Source organism: Telmatherina bonti (assembly GCF_933228915.1).
Source record: "Telmatherina bonti genome assembly, chromosome: 7".
NCBI lineage: Eukaryota > Metazoa > Chordata > Actinopteri > Atheriniformes > Telmatherinidae > Telmatherina > Telmatherina bonti.
Window position 1 is genome coordinate 186,721 of NC_136625.1, and position 24,061 is coordinate 210,781.

A 24,061-nucleotide genomic window follows, 5' to 3' on the forward strand; every position below is an offset into this window, starting at 1 on the left:
GGATAATAGTACCGACCAGGTTTAATAATTACCTAGAACGGATAATAGTACCGACATGATTTAACAGTTAACTAGAAAGGATAATAGTACCGACATGGTTTAACAGTTACCTAGAACTTGTAATAGTACCGACACGGTTTAACAGTTAACTAGAACGGACAATAGAACCGACATTGTTTAACAGTTACCTAGAACGGATTATTGTACCGACATGGTTTAACAGTTACCTAGAACGGATAATAGTACCGACACGGTTTAACAGTTACCTAGAACGGATTATTGTACCGACACGGTTTAACAGTTAACTAGAACGGATTATTGTACCGACACGGTTTAACAGTTAACTAGAACGGACAATAGAACCGACATTGTTTAACAGTTACCTAGAACGGATTATTGTACCGACATGGTTTAACAGTTACCTAGAACGGATTATTGTACCGACATGGTTTAACAGTTAACTAGAACGGATTATTGTACCGACACGGTTTAACAGTTAACTAGAACGGATTATTGTACCGACACGGTTTAACAGTTACCTAGAACGGATTATAGTACCGACACGGTTTAACAGTTACCTAGAACGGATAATAGTACCGACATGGTTTAACAGTTACCTAGAACGGATAATAGTACCGACACGGTTTAACAGTTAACTAGAACGGACAATAGAACCGACATTGTTTAACAGTTACCTAGAACGGATAATAGTACCGACACGGTTTAACAGTTACCTAGAACGGATAATAGTACCGACCAGGTTTAACAATTACCTAGAACGGATAATAGTACCGACATGGTTTAACAGTTAACTAGAACGGATAATAGTAGCAACATGGTTTAACAGTTACCTAGAACTTGTAATAGTACCGACACGGTTTAACAGTTAACTAGAACGGACAATGGTACCGACACGGTTTAACAGTTACCTAGAACGGATTATTGTACCGACATGGTTTAACAGTTAACTAGAACGGATTATTGTACCGACACGGTTTAACAGTTAACTAGAACGGATTATTGTACCGACACGGTTTAACAGTTACCTAGAACGGATTATAGTACCGACACGGTTTAACAGTTACCTAGAACGGATAATAGTACCGACATGGTTTAACAGTTACCTAGAACGGATAATAGTACCGACACGGTTTAACAGTTAACTAGAACGGACAATAGAACCGACATTGTTTAACAGTTACCTAGAACGGATAATAGTACCGACACGGTTTAACAGTTACCTAGAACGGATAAGAGTACCGACCAGGTTTAACAATTACCTAGAACGGATAATAGTACCGACATGGTTTAACAGTTAACTAGAACGGATAATAGTAGCAACATGGTTTAACAGTTAACTAGAACGGAAAATAGTACCGATACGGTTTAACAGTTACCTAGAACGGATTATTGTACCGACACGGTTTAACAGTTACCTAGAACGGATAATAGTACCGACCAGGTTTAATAATTACCTAGAACGGATAATAGTACCGACATGATTTAACAGTTAACTAGAAAGGATAATAGTACCGACATGGTTTAACAGTTACCTAGAACTTGTAATAGTACCGACACGGTTTAACAGTTAACTAGAACGGATAATAGTACCGACATGGTTTAACAGTTACCTAGAACGGATTATTGTACCGACACGGTTTAACAGTTAACTAGAACGGATTATTGTACCGACATGGTTTAACAGTTAACTAGAACGGATTATTGTACCGACATGGTTTAACAGTTACCTAGAACGGATTATAGTACCGACACGGTTTAACAGTTACCTAGAACGGATAATAGTACCGACCAGGTTTAACAATTACCTAGAACGGATAATAGTACCGACATGGTTTAACAGTTAACTAGAACGGATAATAGTACCGATATGGTTTAACAGTTACCTAGAACTTGTAATAGTACCAACACGGTTTAACAGTTAACTAGAACGGACAATAGAACCGACATTGTTTAACAGTTACCTAGAACGGATAATAGTACCGACATGGTTTAACAGTTAACTAGAACGGATTATAGTAGCAACATGGTTTAACAGTTAACTAGAACTTGTAATAGTACCGACACGGTTTAACAGTTAACTAGAACGGACAATGGTACCGACACGGTTTAATAGTTACCTAGAACTTGTAATAGTACCGACACGGTTTAACAGTTAACTAGAACGGACAATGGTACCGACACGGTTTAATAGTTACCTAGAACTTGTAATAGTACCGACACGGTTTAACAGTTAACTAGAACGGAAAATAGTACCGACACGGTTTAACAGTTACCTAGAACGGATAATAGTACCGACCAGGTTTAATAATTACCTAGAACGGATTATAGTACCGACACGGTTTAACAGTTACCTAGAACGGATAATAGTACCGACATGGTTTAACAGTTACCTAGAACGGATAATAGTACCGACACGGTTTAACAGTTAACTAGAACGGACAATAGAACCGACATTGTTTAACAGTTACCTAGAACGGATAATAGTACCGACATGGTTTAACAATTACCTAGAACGGATTATTGTGCCGACACGGTTTAACAGTTAACTAGAACGGATTATTGTACCGACATGGTTTAACAGTTACCAAGAACGGATTATTGTACCGACACGGTTTAACAGTTAACTAGAACGGATTATTGTACCGACACGGTTTAACAGTTAACTAGAACGGATAATAGTACCGACCAGGTTTAACAATTACCTAGAACGGATAATAGTACCGACATGGTTTAACAGTTAACTAGAACGGATAATAGTAGCAACATGGTTTAACAGCTACCTAGAACTTGTAATAGTACCGACACGGTTTAACAGTTACCTAGAACGGATAATAGTACCGACCAGGTTTAATAATTACCTAGAACGGATAATAGTACCGACATGATTTAACAGTTAACTAGAAAGGATAATAGTACCGACATGGTTTAACAGTTACCTAGAACTTGTAATAGTACCGACACGGTTTAACAGTTAACTAGAACGGACAATAGAACCGACATTGTTTAACAGTTACCTAGAACGGATTATTGTACCGACATGGTTTAACAGTTACCTAGAACGGATAATAGTACCGACACGGTTTAACAGTTACCTAGAACGGATTATTGTACCGACACGGTTTAACAGTTAACTAGAACGGATTATTGTACCGACACGGTTTAACAGTTAACTAGAACGGACAATAGAACCGACATTGTTTAACAGTTACCTAGAACGGATTATTGTACCGACATGGTTTAACAGTTACCTAGAACGGATAATAGTACCGACACGGTTTAACAATTACCTAGAGCGGATAATAGTACCGACATGGTTTAACAGTTAACTAGAACGGATAATAGTAGCAACATGGTTTAACAGCTACCTAGAACTTGTAATAGTAACGACACGGTTTAACAGTTAACTAGAACGGACAATAGAACCGACATTGTTTAACAGTTACCTAGAACGGATAATAGTACCGACATGGTTTAACAGTTAACTAGAACGGATTATAGTAGCAACATGGTTTAACAGTTACCTAGAACTTGTAATAGTACCGACACGGTTTAACAGTTAACTAGAACTTGTAATAGTACCGACACGGTTTAACAGTTAACTAGAACGGACAATGGTACCGACACGGTTTAATAGTTACCTAGAACTTGTAATAGTACCGACACGGTTTAACAGTTAACTAGAACGGACAATGGTACCGACACGGTTTAATAGTTACCTAGAACTTGTAATAGTACCGACACGGTTTAACAGTTAACTAGAACGGAAAATAGTACCGACACGGTTTAACAGTTACCTAGAACGGATAATAGTACCGACCAGGTTTAATAATTACCTAGAACGGATAATAGTACCGACATGGTTTAACAGTTACCTAGAACTTGTAATAGTACCGACACGGTTTAACAGTTACCTAGAACGGATAATAGTACCGACCAGGTTTAATAATTACCTAGAACGGATTATAGTACCGACACGGTTTAACAGTTACCTAGAATGGATAATAGTACCGACATGGTTTAACAGTTACCTAGAACGGATAATAGTACCGACACGGTTTAACAGTTAACTAGAACGGACAATAGAACCGACATTGTTTAACAGTTACCTAGAACGGATAATAGTACCGACATGGTTTAACAGTTACCTAGAACGGATTATTGTGCCGACACGGTTTAACAGTTAACTAGAACGGATTATTGTACCGACATGGTTTAACAGTTACCTAGAACGGATTATTGTACCGACACGGTTTAACAGTTAACTAGAACGGATTATTGTACCGACACGGTTTAACAGTTAACTAGAACGGATAATAGTACCGACCAGGTTTAACAATTACCTAGAACGGATAATAGTACCGACATGGTTTAACAGTTAACTAGAACGGATAATAGTAGCAACATGGTTTAACAGCTACCTAGAACTTGTAATAGTACCGACACGGTTTAACAGTTACCTAGAATGGATAATAGTACCGACCAGGTTTAATAATTACCTAGAACGGATAATAGTACCGACATGATTTAACAGTTAACTAGAAAGGATAATAGTACCGACATGGTTTAACAGTTACCTAGAACTTGTAATAGTACCGACACGGTTTAACAGTTAACTAGAACGGACAATAGAACCGACATTGTTTAACAGTTACCTAGAACGGATTATTGTACCGACATGGTTTAACAGTTACCTAGAACGGATAATAGTACCGACCAGGTTTAACAGTTACCTAGAACGGACAATATAACCGACATTGTTTAACAGTTACCTAGAACGGATTATTGTACCGACATGGTTTAACAGTTACCTAGAACGGATAATAGTACCGACACGGTTTAACAGTTACCTAGATCGGATTATTGTACCGACATGGTTTAACAGTTAACTAGAACGGATTATTGTACCGACACGGTTTAACAGTTAACTAGAACGGATTATTGTACCGACACGGTTTAACAGTTAACTAGAACGGATAATAGTACCGACCAGGTTTAACAATTACCTAGAACGGATAATAGTACCGATATGGTTTAACAGTTAACTAGAACGGATAATAGTACCGACATGGTTTAACAGTTACCTAGAACGGATAATAGTACAGACATGGTTTAACAGTTACCTAGAACAGATTATAGTACCGACATGGTTTAAGAGTTACCTAGAACGGATAATAGTACCGACCAGGTTTAACAATTACCTAGAACGGATAATAGTACCGACATGGTTTAACAGTTACCTAGAACGGATTATTGTACCGACACGGTTTAACAATTAACTAGAACGGATTATTGTACCGACACGGTTTAACAGTTACCTAGAACAGATTATAGTACCGACATGGTTTAACAGTTACCTAGAACGGATAATAGTACCGACCAGGTTTAATAATTACCTAGAACGGATAATAGTACCGACATAGTTTAACAGTTAACTAGAACGGATAATAGTACCGACATGGTTTAACAGTTAACTAGAACGGATAATAGTACCGACATGGTTTAACAGTTAACTAGAACTTGTAATAGTACCGACACGGTTTAACAGTTAATTAGAACGGACAATAGAACCGACATTGTTTAACAGTTACCTAGAACGGATAATAGTACCGACATGGTTTAACAGTTACCTAGAACGGATTATTGTACCGACACGGTTTAACAGTTAACTAGAACGGATTATTGTACCGACACGGTTTAACAGTTAACTAGAACGGATAATAGTACCGACCAGGTTTAACAATTACCTAGAACGGATAATAGTACCGACATGGTTTAACAGTTAACTAGAACGGATAATAGTAGCAACATGGTTTAACAGTTACCTAGAACTTGTAATAGTACCGACACGGTTTAACAGTTAACTAGAACGGATTATTGTACCGACACGGTTTAACAGTTAACTAGAACGGATAATAGTACCGACCAGGTTTAACAATTACCTAGAACGGATAATAGTACCGACATGGTTTAACAGTTAACTAGAACGGATAATAGTAGCAACATGGTTTAACAGTTACCTAGAACTTGTAATAGTACCGACACGGTTTAACAGTTAACTAGAACGGACAATGGTACCGACACGGTTTAATAGTTACCTAAAACTTGTAATAGTACCGACACGGTTTAACAGTTAACTAGAACGGAAAATAGTACCGACACGGTTTAACAGTTACCTAGAACGGATTATTGTACCGACACGGTTTAACAGTTACCTAGAACGGATAATAGTACCGACATGATTTAACAGTTAAACTAGAAAGGATAATAGTACCGACATGGTTTAACAGTTACCTAGAACTTGTAATAGTACCGACACGGTTTAACAGTTAACTAGAACGGACAATAGAACCGACATTGTTTAACAGTTACCTAGAACGGATTATTGTACCGACATGGTTTAACAGTTACCTAGAACGGATTATTGTACCGACACGGTTTAACAGTTACCTAGAACGGATAATAGTACAGACATGGTTTAACAGTTACCTAGAACAGATTATAGTACCGACATGGTTTAACAGTTACCTAGAACGGATAATAGTACCGACCAGGTTTAACAATTACCTAGAACGGATAATAGTACCGACATGGTTTAACAGTTACCTAGAACGGATTATTGTACCGACACGGTTTAACAATTAACTAGAACGGATTATTGTACCGACACGGTTTAACAGTTACCTAGAACAGATTATAGTACCGACATGGTTTAACAGTTACCTAGAACGGATAATAGTACCGACCAGGTTTAATAATTACCTAGAACGGATAATAGTACCGACATAGTTTAACAGTTAACTAGAACGGATAATAGTACCGACATGGTTTAACAGTTAACTAGAACGGATAATAGTACCGACATGGTTTAACAGTTAACTAGAACTTGTAATAGTACCGACACGGTTTAACAGTTAACTAGAACGGACAATAGAACCGACATTGTTTAACAGTTACCTAGAACGGATAATAGTACCGACATGGTTTAACAGTTACCTAGAACGGATTATTGTACCGACACGGTTTAACAGTTAACTAGAACGGATTATTGTACCGACACGGTTTAACAGTTAACTAGAACGGATAATAGTACCGACCAGGTTTAACAATTACCTAGAACGGATAATAGTACCGACATGGTTTAACAGTTAACTAGAACGGATAATAGTAGCAACATGGTTTAACAGTTACCTAGAACTTGTAATAGTACCGACACGGTTTAACAGTTAACTAGAACGGACAATGGTACCGACACGGTTTAATAGTTACCTAAAACTTGTAATAGTACCGACACGGTTTAACAGTTAACTAGAACGGAAAATAGTACCGACACGGTTTAACAGTTACCTAGAACGGATTATTGTACCGACACGGTTTAACAGTTACCTAGAACGGATAATAGTACCGACCAGGTTTAATAATTACCCAGAACGGATAATAGTACCGACATGATTTAACAGTTACCTAGAACTTGTAATAGTACCGACACGGTTTAACAGTTAACTAGAACGGACAATAGAACAGACATTGTTTAACAGTTACCTAGAACGGATAATAGTACCGACATGGTTTAACAGTTACCTAGAACGGATTATTGTACCGACACGGTTTAACAGTTAACTAGAACGGATTATTGTACCGACACGGTTTAACAGTTAACTAGAACGGATTATTGTACCGACATGGTTTAACAGTTACCTAGAACGGATTATAGTACCGACACGGTTTAACAGTTACCTAGAACGGATAATAGTACCGACCAGGTTTAACAATTACCTAGAACGGATAATAGTACCGACATGGTTTAACAGTTAACTAGAACGGATAATAGTACCGATATGGTTTAACAGTTACCTAGAACTTGTAATAATACCGACACTGTTTAACAGTTAAATAGAACGGACAATAGAACCGACATTGTTTAACAGTTACCTAGAACGGATAATAGTACCGACATGGTTTAACAGTTAACTAGAACGGATTATAGTAGCAACATGGTTTAACAGTTACCTAGAAGTTGTAATAGTACCGACACGGTTTAACAGTTAACTAGAACGGACAATGGTACCGACACGGTTTAATAGTTACCTAGAACGTGTAATAGTACCGACACGGTTTAACAGTTAACTAGAACGGAAAATAGTACCGACACGGTTTAACAGTTACCTAGAACGGATTATTGTACCGACACGGTTTAACAGTTACCTAGAACGGATAATAGTACCGACCAGGTTTAATAATTACCTAGAACGGATAATAGTACCGACATAGTTTAACAGTTAACTAGAACGGATAATAGTACCGACATGGTTTAACAGTTAACTAGAACGGATAATAGTACCGACATGGTTTAACAGTTAACTAGAACTTGTAATAGTACCGACACGGTTTAACAGTTACCTAGAACGGATAATAGTACCGACACGGTTTAACAGTTAACTAAAACGGACAATAGAACCGACATTGTTTAACAGTTACCTAGAACGGATAATAGTACCGACATGGTTTAACAGTTACCTAGAACGGATTATTGTACCGACACGGTTTAACAGTTAACTAGAACGGATTATTGTACCGACACGGTTTAACAGTTAACTAGAACGGATAATAGTACCGACCAGGTTTAACAATTACCTAGAACGGATAATAGTACCGACATGGTTTAACAGTTAACTAGAACGGATAATAGTAGCAACATGGTTTAACAGTTACCTAGAACTTGTAATAGTACCGACACGGTTTAACAGTTAACTAGAACGGACAATGGTACCGACACGGTTTAATAGTTACCTAAAACTTGTAATAGTACCGACACGGTTTAACAGTTAACTAGAACGGAAAATAGTACCGACATGGTTTAACAGTTACCTAGAACGGATTATTGTACCGACACGGTTTAACAGTTACCTAGAACGGATAATAGTACCGACCAGGTTTAATAATTACCCAGAACGGATAATAGTACCGACATGATTTAACAGTTACCTAGAACTTGTAATAGTACCGACACGGTTTAACAGTTAACTAGAACGGACAATAGAACCGACATTGTTTAACAGTTACCTAGAACGGATAATAGTACCGACATGGTTTAACAGTTACCTAGAACGGATTATTGTACCGACACGGTTTAACAGTTAACTAGAACGGATTATTGTACCGACACGGTTTAACAGTTAACTAGAACGGATTATTGTACCGACATGGTTTAACAGTTACCTAGAACGGATTATAGTACCGACACGGTTTAACAGTTACCTAGAACGGATAATAGTACCGACATGGTTTAACAGTTACCTAGAACGGATTATTGTACCGACACGGTTTAACAGTTAACTAGAACGGATTATTGTACCGACACGGTTTAACAGTTAACTAGAACGGATAATAGTACCGACACGGTTTAACAGTTACCTAGAACGGATAATAGTACCGACCAGGTTTAACAATTACCTAGAACGGATAATAGTACCGACATGGTTTAACAGTTAACTAGAACGGATAATAGTACCGACATGGTTTAACAGTTACCTAGAACTTGTAATAGTACCGACACGGTTTAACAGTTAACTAGAACGGACAATAGTACCGACACGGTTTAACAGTTACCTAGAACGGATTATTGTACCGACACGGTTTAACAGTTACCTAGAACGGATAATAGTACCGACCAGGTTTAATAATTACCTAGAACGGATAATAGTACCGACATGATTTAACAGTTAACTAGAAAGGATAATAGTACCGACATGGTTTAACAGTTAACTAGAAAGGATAATAGTACCGACACGGTTTAACAGTTACCTAGAACTTGTAATAGTACCGACACGGTTTAACAGTTAACTAGAACGGACAATAGAACCGACATTGTTTAACAGTTACCTAGAACGGATTATTGTACCGACATGGTTTAACAGTTACCTAGAACGGATTATTGTACCGACACGGTTTAACAGTTACCTAGAACGGATAATAGTACAGACATGGTTTAACAGTTACCTAGAACAGATTATAGTACCGACATGGTTTAACAGTTACCTAGAACGGATAATAGTACCGACCAGGTTTAAAAATTACCTAGAACGGATAATAGTACCGACATGGTTTAACAGTTACCTAGAACGGATTATTGTACCGACACGGTTTAACAATTAACTAGAACGGATTATTGTACCGACACGGTTTAACAGTTACCTAGAACAGATTATAGTACCGACATGGTTTAACAGTTACCTAGAACGGATAATAGTACAGACCAGGTTTAATAATTACCTAGAACGGATAATAGTACCGACATGGTTTAACAGTTAACTAGAACGGATAATGGTACCGACACGGTTTAATAGTTACCTAGAACTTGAAATAGTACCGACACGGTTTAACAGTTACCTAGAACGGATAATAGTACCGACCAGGTTTAATAATTACCTAGAACGGATAATAGTACCGACATGGTTTAACAGTTACCTAGAACTTGTAATAGTACCGACACGGTTTAACAGTTAACTAGAACGGACAATAGAACCGACATTGTTTAACAGTTACCTAGAACGGATTATTGTACCGACATGGTTTAACAGTTACCTAGAACGGATAATAGTACCGACACGGTTTAACAGTTAACTAGAACGGACAATAGAACGGACATTGTTTAACAGTTACCTAGAAGGATAATAGTACCGACATGGTTTAACAGTTACCTAGAACGGATTATTGTACCGACACGGTTTAACAGTTAACTAGAACGGATTATTGTACCGACACGGTTTAACAGTTAACTAGAACGGATTATTGTACCGACATGGTTTAACAGTTACCTAGAACGGATTATAGTACCGACACGGTTTAACAGTTACCTAGAACGGATAATAGTACCGACCAGGTTTAACAATTACCTAGAAGGGATAATAGTACCGACATGGTTTAACAGTTAACTAGAACGGATAATAGTAGCAACATGGTTTAACAGTTACCTAGAACTTGTAATAGTACCGACACGGTTTAACAGTTAACTAGAACGGACAATGGTACCGACACGGTTTAATAGTTACCTAGAACTTGTAATAGTACCGACACTGTTTAACAGTTAACTAGAACGGAAAATAGTACCGACACGGTTTAACAGTTACCTAGAACGGATTATTGTACCGACACGGTTTAACAGTTACCTAGAACGGATAATAGTACCGACCAGGTTTAATAATTACCTAGAACGGATAATAGTACCGACATGATTTAACAGTTAACTAGAAAGGATAATAGTACCGACATGGTTTAACAGTTACCTAGAACTTGTAATAGTACCGACACGGTTTAACAGTTAACTAGAACGGACAATAGAACCGACATTGTTTAAAAGTTACCTAGAACGGATAATAGTACCGACATGGTTTAACAGTTACCTAGAACGGATTATTGTACCGACACGGTTTAACAGTTAACTAGAACGGATTATTGTACCGACATGGTTTAACAGTTACCTAGAACGGATTATTGTACCGACATGGTTTAACAGTTACCTAGAACGGATTATAGTACCGACACGGTTTAACAGTTAACTAGAACGGATTATTGTACCGACACGGTTTAACAGTTACCTAGAACGGATTATTGTACCGACACGGTTTAACAGTTAACTAGAACGGATTATTGTACCGACACGGTTTAACAGTTAACTAGAACGGATTATTGTACCGACATGGTTTAACAGTTACCTAGAACGGATTATAGTACCGACACGGTTTAACAGTTACCTAGAATGGATAATAGTACCGACATGGTTTAACAGTTAACTAGAACGGATAATAGTACCGATATGGTTTAACAGTTAACTAGAAAGGATAATAGTACCGATATGGTTTAACAGTTACCTAGAACTTGTAATAGTACCGACACGGTTTAACAGTTAACTAGAACGGACAATAGAACCGACATTGTTTAACAGTTACCAAGAACGGATAATAGTACCGACATGGTTTAACAGTTAACTAGAACGGATTATAGTAGCATCATGGTTTAACAGTTACCTAGAACTTGTAATAGTACCGACACGGTTTAACAGTTAACTAGAACGGACAATGGTACCGACACGGTTTAATAGTTACCTAGAACTTGTAATAGTACCGACACGGTTTAACAGTTAACTAGAACGGAAAATAGTACCGACACGGTTTAACAGTTACCTAGAACGGATAATAGTACCGACCAGGTTTAATAATTACCTAGAACGGATAATAGTACCGACATGATTTAACAGTTAACTAGAAAGGATAATAGTACCGACATGGTTTAACAGTTACCTAGAACTTGTAATAGTACCGACACGGTTTAACAGTTAACTAGAACGGACAATAGAACCGACATTGTTTAACAGTTACCTAGAACGGATTATTGTACCGACATGGTTTAACAGTTACCTAGAACGGATTATTGTACCGACACGGTTTAACAGTTACCTAGAACGGATAATAGTACAGACATGGTTTAACAGTTACCTAGAACAGATTATAGTACCGACATGGTTTAACAGTTACCTAGAACGGATAATAGTACCGACCAGGTTTAACAGTTACCTAGAACGGATTATTGTACCGACACGGTTTAACAGTTACCTAGAACAGATTATAGTACCGACATGGTTTAACAGTTACCTAGAACGGATAATAGTACCGACCAGGTTTAATAATTACCTAGAACGGATAATAGTACCGACATGGTTTAACAGTTAACTAGAACGGATAATGGTACCGACACGGTTTAATAGTTACCTAGAACTTGTAATAGTACCGACACGGTTTAACAGTTAACTAGAACGGAAAATAGTACCGACACGGTTTAACAGTTACCTAGAACGGATAATAGTACCGACCAGGTTTAATAATTACCTACAACGGATAATAGTACCGACACGGTTTAACAGTTAACTAGAACGGAAAATAGTACCGACATGGTTTAACAGTTACCTAGAACTTGTAATAGTACCGACACGGTTTAACAGTTAACTAGAACGGACAATAGAACCGACATTGTTTAACAGTTACCTAGAACGGATTATTGTACCGACATGGTTTAACAGTTACCTAGAATGGATTATAGTACCGACACGGTTTAACAGTTACCTAGAACGGATAATAGTACCGACACGGTTTAACAGTTACCTAGAACGGATAATAGTACCGACACGGTTTAACAGTTAACTAGAACGGACAATAGAACCGACATTGTTTAACAGTTACCTAGAACGGATAATAGTACCGACATGGTTTAACAGTTACCTAGAACGGATTATTGTACCGACACGGTTTAACAGTTAACTAGAACGGATTACTGTACCGACACGGTTTAACAGTTAACTAGAACGGATTATTGTACCGACATGGTTTAACAGTTACCTAGAACGGATTATAGTACCGACACGGTTTAACAGTTACCTAGAACGGATAATAGTACCGACCAGGTTTAACAATTACCTAGAACGGATAATAGTACCGACATGGTTTAACAGTTAACTAGAACGGATAATAGTAGCAACATGGTTTAACAGTTACCTAGAACTTGTGATAGTACCGACACGGTTTAACAGTTAATTAGAACGGACAATGGTACCGACACGGTTTAATAGTTACCTAAAATTTGTAATAGTACCGACACGGTTTAACAGTTAACTAAAACGGACAATAGAACCGACATTGTTTAACAGTTACCTAGAACGGATAATAGTACCGACATGGTTTAACAGTTACCTAGAACGGATTATTGTACCGACACGGTTTAACAGTTAACTAGAACGGATTATTGTACCGACACGGTTTAACAGTTAACTAGAACGGATAATAGTACCGACCAGGTTTAACAATTACCTAGAACGGATAATAGTACCGACATGGTTTAACAGTTAACTAGAACGGATAATAGTAGCAACATGGTTTAACAGTTACCTAGAACTTGTAATAGTACCGACACGGTTTAACAGTTAACTAGAACGGACAATGGTACCGACACGGTTTAATAGTTACCTAAAACTTGTAATAGTACCGACACGGTTTAACAGTTAACTAGAACGGAAAATAGTACCGACATGGTTTAACAGTTACCTAGAACGGATTATTGTACCGACACGGTTTAACAGTTACCTAGAACGGATAATAGTACCGACCAGGTTTAATAATTACCCAGAACGGATAATAGTACCGACATGATTTAACAGTTACCTAGAACTTGTAATAGTACCGACACGGTTTAACAGTTAACTAGAACGGACAATAGAACCGACATTGTTTAACAGTTACCTAGAACGGATAATAGTACCGACATGGTTTAACAGTTACCTAGAACGGATTATTGTACCGACACGGTTTAACAGTTAACTAGAACGGATTATTGTACCGACACGGTTTAACAGTTAACTAGAACGGATTATTGTACCGACATGGTTTAACAGTTACCTAGAACGGATTATAGTACCGACACGGTTTAACAGTTACCTAGAACGGATAATAGTACCGACATGGTTTAACAGTTACCTAGAACGGATTATTGTACCGACACGGTTTAACAGTTAACTAGAACGGATTATTGTACCGACACGGTTTAACAGTTAACTAGAACGGATAATAGTACCGACACGGTTTAACAGTTACCTAGAACGGATAATAGTACCGACCAGGTTTAACAATTACCTAGAACGGATAATAGTACCGACATGGTTTAACAGTTAACTAGAACGGATAATAGTACCGATATGGTTTAACAGTTACCTAGAACTTGTAATAGTACCGACACGGTTTAACAGTTAACTAGAACGGACAATAGTACCGACACGGTTTAACAGTTACCTAGAACGGATTATTGTACCGACACGGTTTAACAGTTACCTAGAACGGATAATAGTACCGACCAGGTTTAATAATTACCTAGAACGGATAATAGTACCGACATGATTTAACAGTTAACTAGAAAGGATAATAGTACCGACATGGTTTAACAGTTAACTAGAAAGGATAATAGTACCGACATGGTTTAACAGTTACCTAGAACTTGTAATAGTACCGACACGGTTTAACAGTTAACTAGAACGGACAATAGAACCGACATTGTTTAACAGTTACCTAGAACGGATTATTGTACCGACATGGTTTAACAGTTACCTAGAACGGATTATTGTACCGACACGGTTTAACAGTTACCTAGAACGGATAATAGTACAGACATGGTTTAACAGTTACCTAGAACAGATTATAGTACCGACATGGTTTAACAGTTACCTAGAACGGATAATAGTACCGACCAGGTTTAAAAATTACCTAGAACGGATAATAGTACCGACATGGTTTAACAGTTACCTAGAACGGATTATTGTACCGACACGGTTTAACAATTAACTAGAACGGATTATTGTACCGACACGGTTTAACAGTTACCTAGAACAGATTATAGTACCGACATGGTTTAACAGTTACCTAGAACGGATAATAGTACAGACCAGGTTTAATAATTACCTAGAACGGATAATAGTACCGACATGGTTTAACAGTTAACTAGAACGGATAATGGTACCGACACGGTTTAATAGTTACCTAGAACTTGAAATAGTACCGACACGGTTTAACAGTTACCTAGAACGGATAATAGTACCGACCAGGTTTAATAATTACCTAGAACGGATAATAGTACCGACATGGTTTAACAGTTACCTAGAACTTGTAATAGTACCGACACGGTTTAACAGTTAACTAGAACGGACAATAGAACCGACATTGTTTAACAGTTACCTAGAACGGATTATTGTACCGACATGGTTTAACAGTTACCTAGAACGGATAATAGTACCGACACGGTTTAACAGTTAACTAGAACGGACAATAGAACGGACATTGTTTAACAGTTACCTAGAAGGATAATAGTACCGACATGGTTTAACAGTTACCTAGAACGGATTATTGTACCGACACGGTTTAACAGTTAACTAGAACGGATTATTGTACCGACACGGTTTAACAGTTAACTAGAACGGATTATTGTACCGACATGGTTTAACAGTTACCTAGAACGGATTATAGTACCGACACGGTTTAACAGTTACCTAGAACGGATAATAGTACCGACCAGGTTTAACAATTACCTAGAAGGGATAATAGTACCGACATGGTTTAACAGTTAACTAGAACGGATAATAGTAGCAACATGGTTTAACAGTTACCTAGAACTTGTAATAGTACCGACACGGTTTAACAGTTAACTAGAACGGACAATGGTACCGACACGGTTTAATAGTTACCTAGAACTTGTAATAGTACCGACACTGTTTAACAGTTAACTAGAACGGAAAATAGTACCGACACGGTTTAACAGTTACCTAGAACGGATTATTGTACCGACACGGTTTAACAGTTACCTAGAACGGATAATAGTACCGACCAGGTTTAATAATTACCTAGAACGGATAATAGTACCGACATGATTTAACAGTTAACTAGAAAGGATAATAGTACCGACATGGTTTAACAGTTACCTAGAACTTGTAATAGTACCGACACGGTTTAACAGTTAACTAGAACGGACAATAGAACCGACATTGTTTAAAAGTTACCTAGAACGGATAATAGTACCGACATGGTTTAACAGTTACCTAGAACGGATTATTGTACCGACACGGTTTAACAGTTAACTAGAACGGATTATTGTACCGACACGGTTTAACAGTTAACTAGAACGGATTATTGTACCGACATGGTTTAACAGTTACCTAGAACGGATTATAGTACCGACACGGTTTAACAGTTACCTAGAATGGATAATAGTACCGACATGGTTTAACAGTTAACTAGAACGGATAATAGTACCGATATGGTTTAACAGTTAACTAGAAAGGATAATAGTACCGATATGGTTTAACAGTTACCTAGAACTTGTAATAGTACCGACACGGTTTAACAGTTAACTAGAACGGACAATAGAACCGACATTGTTTAACAGTTACCAAGAACGGATAATAGTACCGACATGGTTTAACAGTTAACTAGAACGGATTATAGTAGCATCATGGTTTAACAGTTACCTAGAACTTGTAATAGTACCGACACGGTTTAACAGTTAACTAGAACGGACAATGGTACCGACACGGTTTAATAGTTACCTAGAACTTGTAATAGTACCGACACGGTTTAACAGTTAACTAGAACGGAAAATAGTACCGACACGGTTTAACAGTTACCTAGAACGGATAATAGTACCGACCAGGTTTAATAATTACCTAGAACGGATAATAGTACCGACATGATTTAACAGTTAACTAGAAAGGATAATAGTACCGACATGGTTTAACAGTTACCTAGAACTTGTAATAGTACCGACACGGTTTAACAGTTAACTAGAACGGACAATAGAACCGACATTGTTTAACAGTTACCTAGAACGGATTATTGTACCGACATGGTTTAACAGTTACCTAGAACGGATTATTGTACCGACACGGTTTAACAGTTACCTAGAACGGATAATAGTACAGACATGGTTTAACAGTTACCTAGAACAGATTATAGTACCGACATGGTTTAACAGTTACCTAGAACGGATAATAGTACCGACCAGGTTTAACAGTTACCTAGAACGGATTATTGTACCGACACGGTTTAACAGTTACCTAGAACAGATTATAGTACCGACATGGTTTAACAGTTACCTAGAACGGATAATAGTACCGACCAGGTTTAATAATTACCTAGAACGGATAATAGTACCGACATGGTTTAACAGTTAACTAGAACGGATAATGGTACCGACACGGTTTAATAGTTACCTAGAACTTGTAATAGTACCGACACGGTTTAACAGTTAACTAGAACGGAAAATAGTACCGACACGGTTTAACAGTTACCTAGAACGGATAATAGTACCGACCAGGTTTAATAATTACCTAGAACGGATAATAGTACCGACACGGTTTAACAGTTAACTAGAACGGAAAATAGTACCGACATGGTTTAACAGTTACCTAGAACTTGTAATAGTACCGACACGGTTTAACAGTTAACTAGAACGGACAATAGAACCGACATTGTTTAACAGTTACCTAGAACGGATTATTGTACCGACATGGTTTAACAGTTACCTAGAACGGATTATAGTACCGACACGGTTTAACAGTTACCTAGAACGGATAATAGTACCGACACGGTTTAACAGTTACCTAGAACGGATAATAGTACCGACACGGTTTAACAGTTAACTAGAACGGACAATAGAACCGACATTGTTTAACAGTTACCTAGAACGGATAATAGTACCGACATGGTTTAACAGTTACCTAGAACGGATTATTGTACCGACACGGTTTAACAGTTAACTAGAACGGATTACTGTACCGACACGGTTTAACAGTTAACTAGAACGGATTATTGTACCGACATGGTTTAACAGTTACCTAGAACGGATTATAGTACCGACACGGTTTAACAGTTACCTAGAACGGATAATAGTACCGACCAGGTTTAACAATTACCTAGAACGGATAATAGTACCGACATGGTTTAACAGTTAACTAGAACGGATAATAGTAGCAACATGGTTTAACAGTTACCTAGAACTTGTGATAGTACCGACACGGTTTAACAGTTAATTAGAACGGACAATGGTACCGACACGGTTTAATAGTTACCTAAAATTTGTAATAGTACCGACACGGTTTAACAGTTAACTAGAACGGAAAATAGTACCGACACGGTTTAACAGTTACCTAGAACGGATTATTGTACCGACACGGTTTAACAGTTACCTAGAACGGATAATAGTACCGACCAGGTTTAATAATTACCTAGAACGGATAATAGTACCGACATGATTTAACAGTTAACTAGAAAGGATAATAGTACCGACATGGTTTAACAGTTACCTAGAACTTGTAATAGTACCGACACGGTTTAACAGTTAACTAGAACGGACAATAGAACCGACATTGTTTAACAGTTACCTAGAACGGATAATAGTACCGACATGGTTTAACAGTTACCTAGAACGGATTATTGTACCGACACGGTTTAACAGTTAACTAGAACGGATTATTGTACCGACACGGTTTAACAGTTAACTAGAACGGATTATTGTACCGACATGGTTTAACAGTTACCTAGAACGGATTATAGTACCGACACGGTTTAACAGTTACCTAGAACGGATAATAGTACCGACATGGTTTAACAGTTACCTAGAACGGATAATAGTACCGACACGGTTTAACAGTTAACTAGAACGGATTATAGTACCGACCAGGTTTAACAATTACCTAGAACGGATAATAGTACCGACATGGTTTAACAGTTAACTAGAACGGATAATAGTACCGATATGGTTTAACAGTTACCTAGAACTTGTAATAGTACCGACACGGTTTAACAGTTAACTAGAACGGACAATAGAACCGACATTGTTTAACAGTTACCTAGAACGGATAATAGTACCGACATGGTTTAACAGTTAACTAGAACGGATTATAGTAGCAACATGGTTTAACAGTTACCTAGAACTTGTAATAGTACCGACACGGTTTAACAGTTAACTAGAACGGACAATGGTACCGACACGGTTTAATAGTTACCTAGAACTTGTAATAGTACCGACACGGTTTAACAGTTAACTAGAACGGAAAATAGTACCGACACGGTTTAACAGTTACCTAGAACGGATAATAGTACCGACCAGGTTTAATAATTACCTAGAACGGATAATAGTACCGACATGGTTTAACAGTTACCTAGAACTTGTAATAGTACCGACACGGTTTAACAGTTAACTAGAACGGACAATAGAACCGACATGGTTTAACAGTTACCTAGAACGGATAATAGTACCGACACGGTTTAACAGTTAACTAGAACGGACAATAGAACCGACATTGTTTAACAGTTACCTAGAACGGATAATAGTACCGACATGGTTTAACAGTTACCTAGAACGGATTATTGTACCGACACGGTTTAACAGTTAACTAGAACGGATTATTGTACCGACACGGTTTAACAGTTAACTAGAACGGATTATTGTACCGACATGGTTTAACAGTTACCTAGAACGGATTATAGTACCGACATGGTTTAACAGTTACCTAGAACGGATTATAGTACCGACACGGTTTAACAGTTACCTAGAACGGATAATAGTACCGACCAGGTTAAACAATTACCTAGAACGTATTATTGTACCGACACGGTTTAACAGTTAACTAGAACGGATTATAGTACCGACACGGTTTAACAGTTACCTAGAACGGATAATAGTACCGACATGGTTTAACAGTTAACTAGAACGGATTATTGTACCGACACGGTTTAACAGTTAACTAGAACGGATTATAGTACCGACACGGTTTAACAGTTACCTAGAACGGATAATAGTACCGACATGGTTTAACAGTTACCTAGAACGGATTATTGTACCGACATGGTTTAACAGTTACCTAGAACGGATTATAGTACCGACACGGTTTAACAGTTACCTAGAACGGATAATAGTACCGACCAGGTTTAACAATTACCTAGAACGGATAATAGTACCGACATGGTTTAACAGTTAACTAGAACGGATAATAGTAGCAACATGGTTTAACAGTTACCTAGAACTTGTAATAGTACCGACACGGTTTAACAGTTAAGTAGAACGGACAATGGTACCGACACGGTTTAATAGTTACCTAGAACTGGTAATAGTACCGACACGGTTTAACAGTTAACTAGAACGGAAAATAGTACCGACACGGTTTAACAGTTACCTAGAACGGATTATAGTACCAACACGGTTTAACAGTTACCTAGAACGGATAATAGTACCGACCAGGTTTAACAATTACCTAGAACGGATAATAGTACCGACATGGTTTAACAGTTAACTAGAACGGATAATAGTACCGATATGGTTTAACAGTTACCTAGAACTTGTAATAGTACCGACACGGTTTAACAGTTAACTAGAACGGACAATAGAACCGACATTGTTTAACAGTTACCTAGAACGGATAATAGTACCGATATGGTTTAACAGTTAACTAGAACGGATTATAGTAGCAACATGGTTTAACAGTTACCTAGAAGTTGTAATAGTACCGACACGGTTTAACAGTTAACTAGAACGGACAATAGAACCGACATTGTTTAACAGTTACCTAGAACGGATAATAGTAGCAACATGGTTTAACAGTTACCTAGAACTTGTAATAGTACCGACACGGTTTAACAGTTAACTAGAACGGACAATAGAACCGACATTGTTTAACAGTTACCTAGAACGGATTATTGTACCGACATGGTTTAACAGTTACCTAGAACGGATAATAGTACCGACACGGTTTAACAGTTAACTAGAACGGACAATAGAACCGACATTGTTTAACAGTTACCTAGAACGGATAATAGTAGCAACATGGTTTAACAGTTACCTAGAACTTGTAATAGTACCGACACGGTTTAACAGTTAACTAGAACGGACAATGGTACCGACACGGTTTAACAGTTACCTAGAAGGGATTATTGTACCGACACGGTTTAATAGTTACCTAGAACTTGTAATAGTACCGACACGGTTTAACAGTTAACTAGAACGGAAAATAGTACCGACACGGTTTAACAGTTACCTAGAACGGATTATTGTACCGACACGGTTTAACAGTTACCTAGAACGGATAATAGTACCGACCAGGTTTAACAATTACCTAGAACGGATAATAGTACCGACACGGTTTAACAATTAACTAGAACGGATTATTGTACCGACACGGTTTAACAGTTACCTAGAACAGATTATAGTACCGACATGGTTTAACAGTTACCTAGAACGGATAATAGTACCGACCAGGTTTAATAATTACCTAGAACGGATAATAGTACCGACATGGTTTAACAGTTAACTAGAACGGATAATAGTACCGACATGGTTTAACAGTTAACTAGAACTTGTAATAGTACCGACACGGTTTAACAGTTAATTAGAACGGACAATAGAACCGACATTGTTTAACAGTTACCTAGAACTTGTAATAGTACCGACACGGTTTAACAGTTACCTAGAACTTGTAATAGTACCGACATGGTTTAACAGTTACCTAGAACGGATAATAGTACCGACACGGTTTAACAGTTACCTAGAACTTGTAATAGTACCGACATGGTTTAACAGTTACCTAGAACGGATAATAGTACCGACACGGTTTAACAGTTACCTAGAACGGATAATAGTACCGACATGGTTTAACAGTTAACTAGAACGGATAATAGTACCGACACGGTTTAACAGTTACCTAGAACTTGTAATAGTACCGACACGGTTTAACAGTTACCTAGAACTTGTAATGGTACCGACACGGTTTAACAGTTAACTAGAACGGACAATGGTACCGACACGGTTTAACAGTTAACTAGAACGGACAATGGTACCGACACGGTTTAACAGTTAACTAGAACGGACAATGGTACCGACACGGTTTAACAGTTAACTAGAACGGACAATGGTACCGACACAGTTTAACAGTTACCTAGAACTTGTAATAGTACCGACACGATTTAACAGTTAACTAGAACGGACAATGGTACCGACATGGTTTAACAGTTACCTAGAAGGGATTATTGTACCGACACGGTTTAACAGTTAACTAGAACGGACAATGGTACCGACACGGTTTAACAGTTAACTAGAACGGACAATGGTACCGACACGGTTTAACAGTTAACTAGAACGGACAATAATACCGACACAGTTTAACAGTTACCTAGAACTTGTAATAGTACCGACACGATTTAACAGTTAACTAGAACGGACAATGGTACCGACATGGTTTAACAGTTACCTAGAAGGGATTATTGTACCGACACGGTTTAACAGTTAACTAGAACGGATAATAGTACAGACATGGTCTAACAGTTACTTAGAACAGACAATAGTACCGACCAGGTTTAACCGACCGTTCTAGGTAATAATTAAACCTGGTCGGTACTATTATCCGTTCTAGGTAACTGTTAGACCATGTCGGTACTATCATCCGTTCTAGGTAACTGTTAAACCATGTCGGTACTATAATCCGTTCTAGGTAACTGTGAAACCATGTCGGACAAGAACTTCACCAGATTTTACCGGATTTTTCTCAAAGTTTGGTTTGTTACAAAGGACAGAGATACTGTTATGATCACTGACTCAGATCCTGGACTCAGACCAGGTCTAGAAACTGGACCACAAAACTGACTCAGATCCTGGGTTCTGGACTCAGACCATGTCCAGGGTCTAAAAGACAAAACTGACTCAGATCCTGAACCCTACTCTGTACAGGTCCAGGAACCGAACTACACAACCGGGTCTGGACCCGGGTATTTATGCACCTCTGTGTGTGGAGATGAGAACGGACTGAAGGACGGACGCTGACCGGAACCGTCCCTTCTTCGCCACATCCGACCCGTGAAGGCTCTGGACCCACCGCCGAACCCGCCCGGAGATCTGATTCCGGAGAAGACCGGCGGACCCGGTGTGAACGGCTGCCCGCCCCGGGGAGAGCCTCCGTGGGGCCCGCTGTTGGAGAATGGGGATGGCGGCCCCGGAAAAGGCCAGCAGGGGGCCGGGGAAGGCAACCTTCCAGGCGGTCGCGGAGCTCCGGGACTCCGCTGGGATCTGACTGGAGGACGGTGCATTTAGCGGGTTGCAAAACAAGAAAACTGCAGAAAAATAACAACAATCAGCGCGAGTCAGACGGAAGCCACGTTTAACCCTAAAGCTCCGGACCAGAGAACCGTCAACAACACGCAGCACCTCCTAGCGGCGGGGAGTGGAACTACCTGTAGCCACATTAGCGCCCCCACCTGGTGGTCCGTTACCTTGTCAGGACCAAATACCTCACCTATATTTCATTCAATACACAGTTTTGTGCACGCACGTTCGTTTTTAGGTAGTAGTCTGTCATTAGTCAAATGTCATGGCTGTTCAAAAATCAAACTTCTCATAAGGTAGGACAGTATCATTTACCCCATAAAAAAATCCTACCTTACATTTTTATGCAGGTAGGATGATTCAATTA

At 38.4% G+C, this 24,061-nt stretch overlaps 1 long non-coding RNA gene across 1 annotated transcript in view; it reads right to left on the bottom strand.

Moving 5' to 3' along the window:
* The window catches only part of LOC306758196, a 31,397-nt gene extending 7,648 nt beyond the window's left edge, over nt 1–23,749 (bottom strand). The window contains exon 1 of the long non-coding RNA XR_013771369.1: nt 23,373–23,749. This is a non-coding gene — a long non-coding RNA (uncharacterized lncRNA). The remainder of the gene's footprint in view (nt 1–23,372) is intronic.
* Between the last annotated feature and the right edge of the window lie 312 nt (nt 23,750–24,061).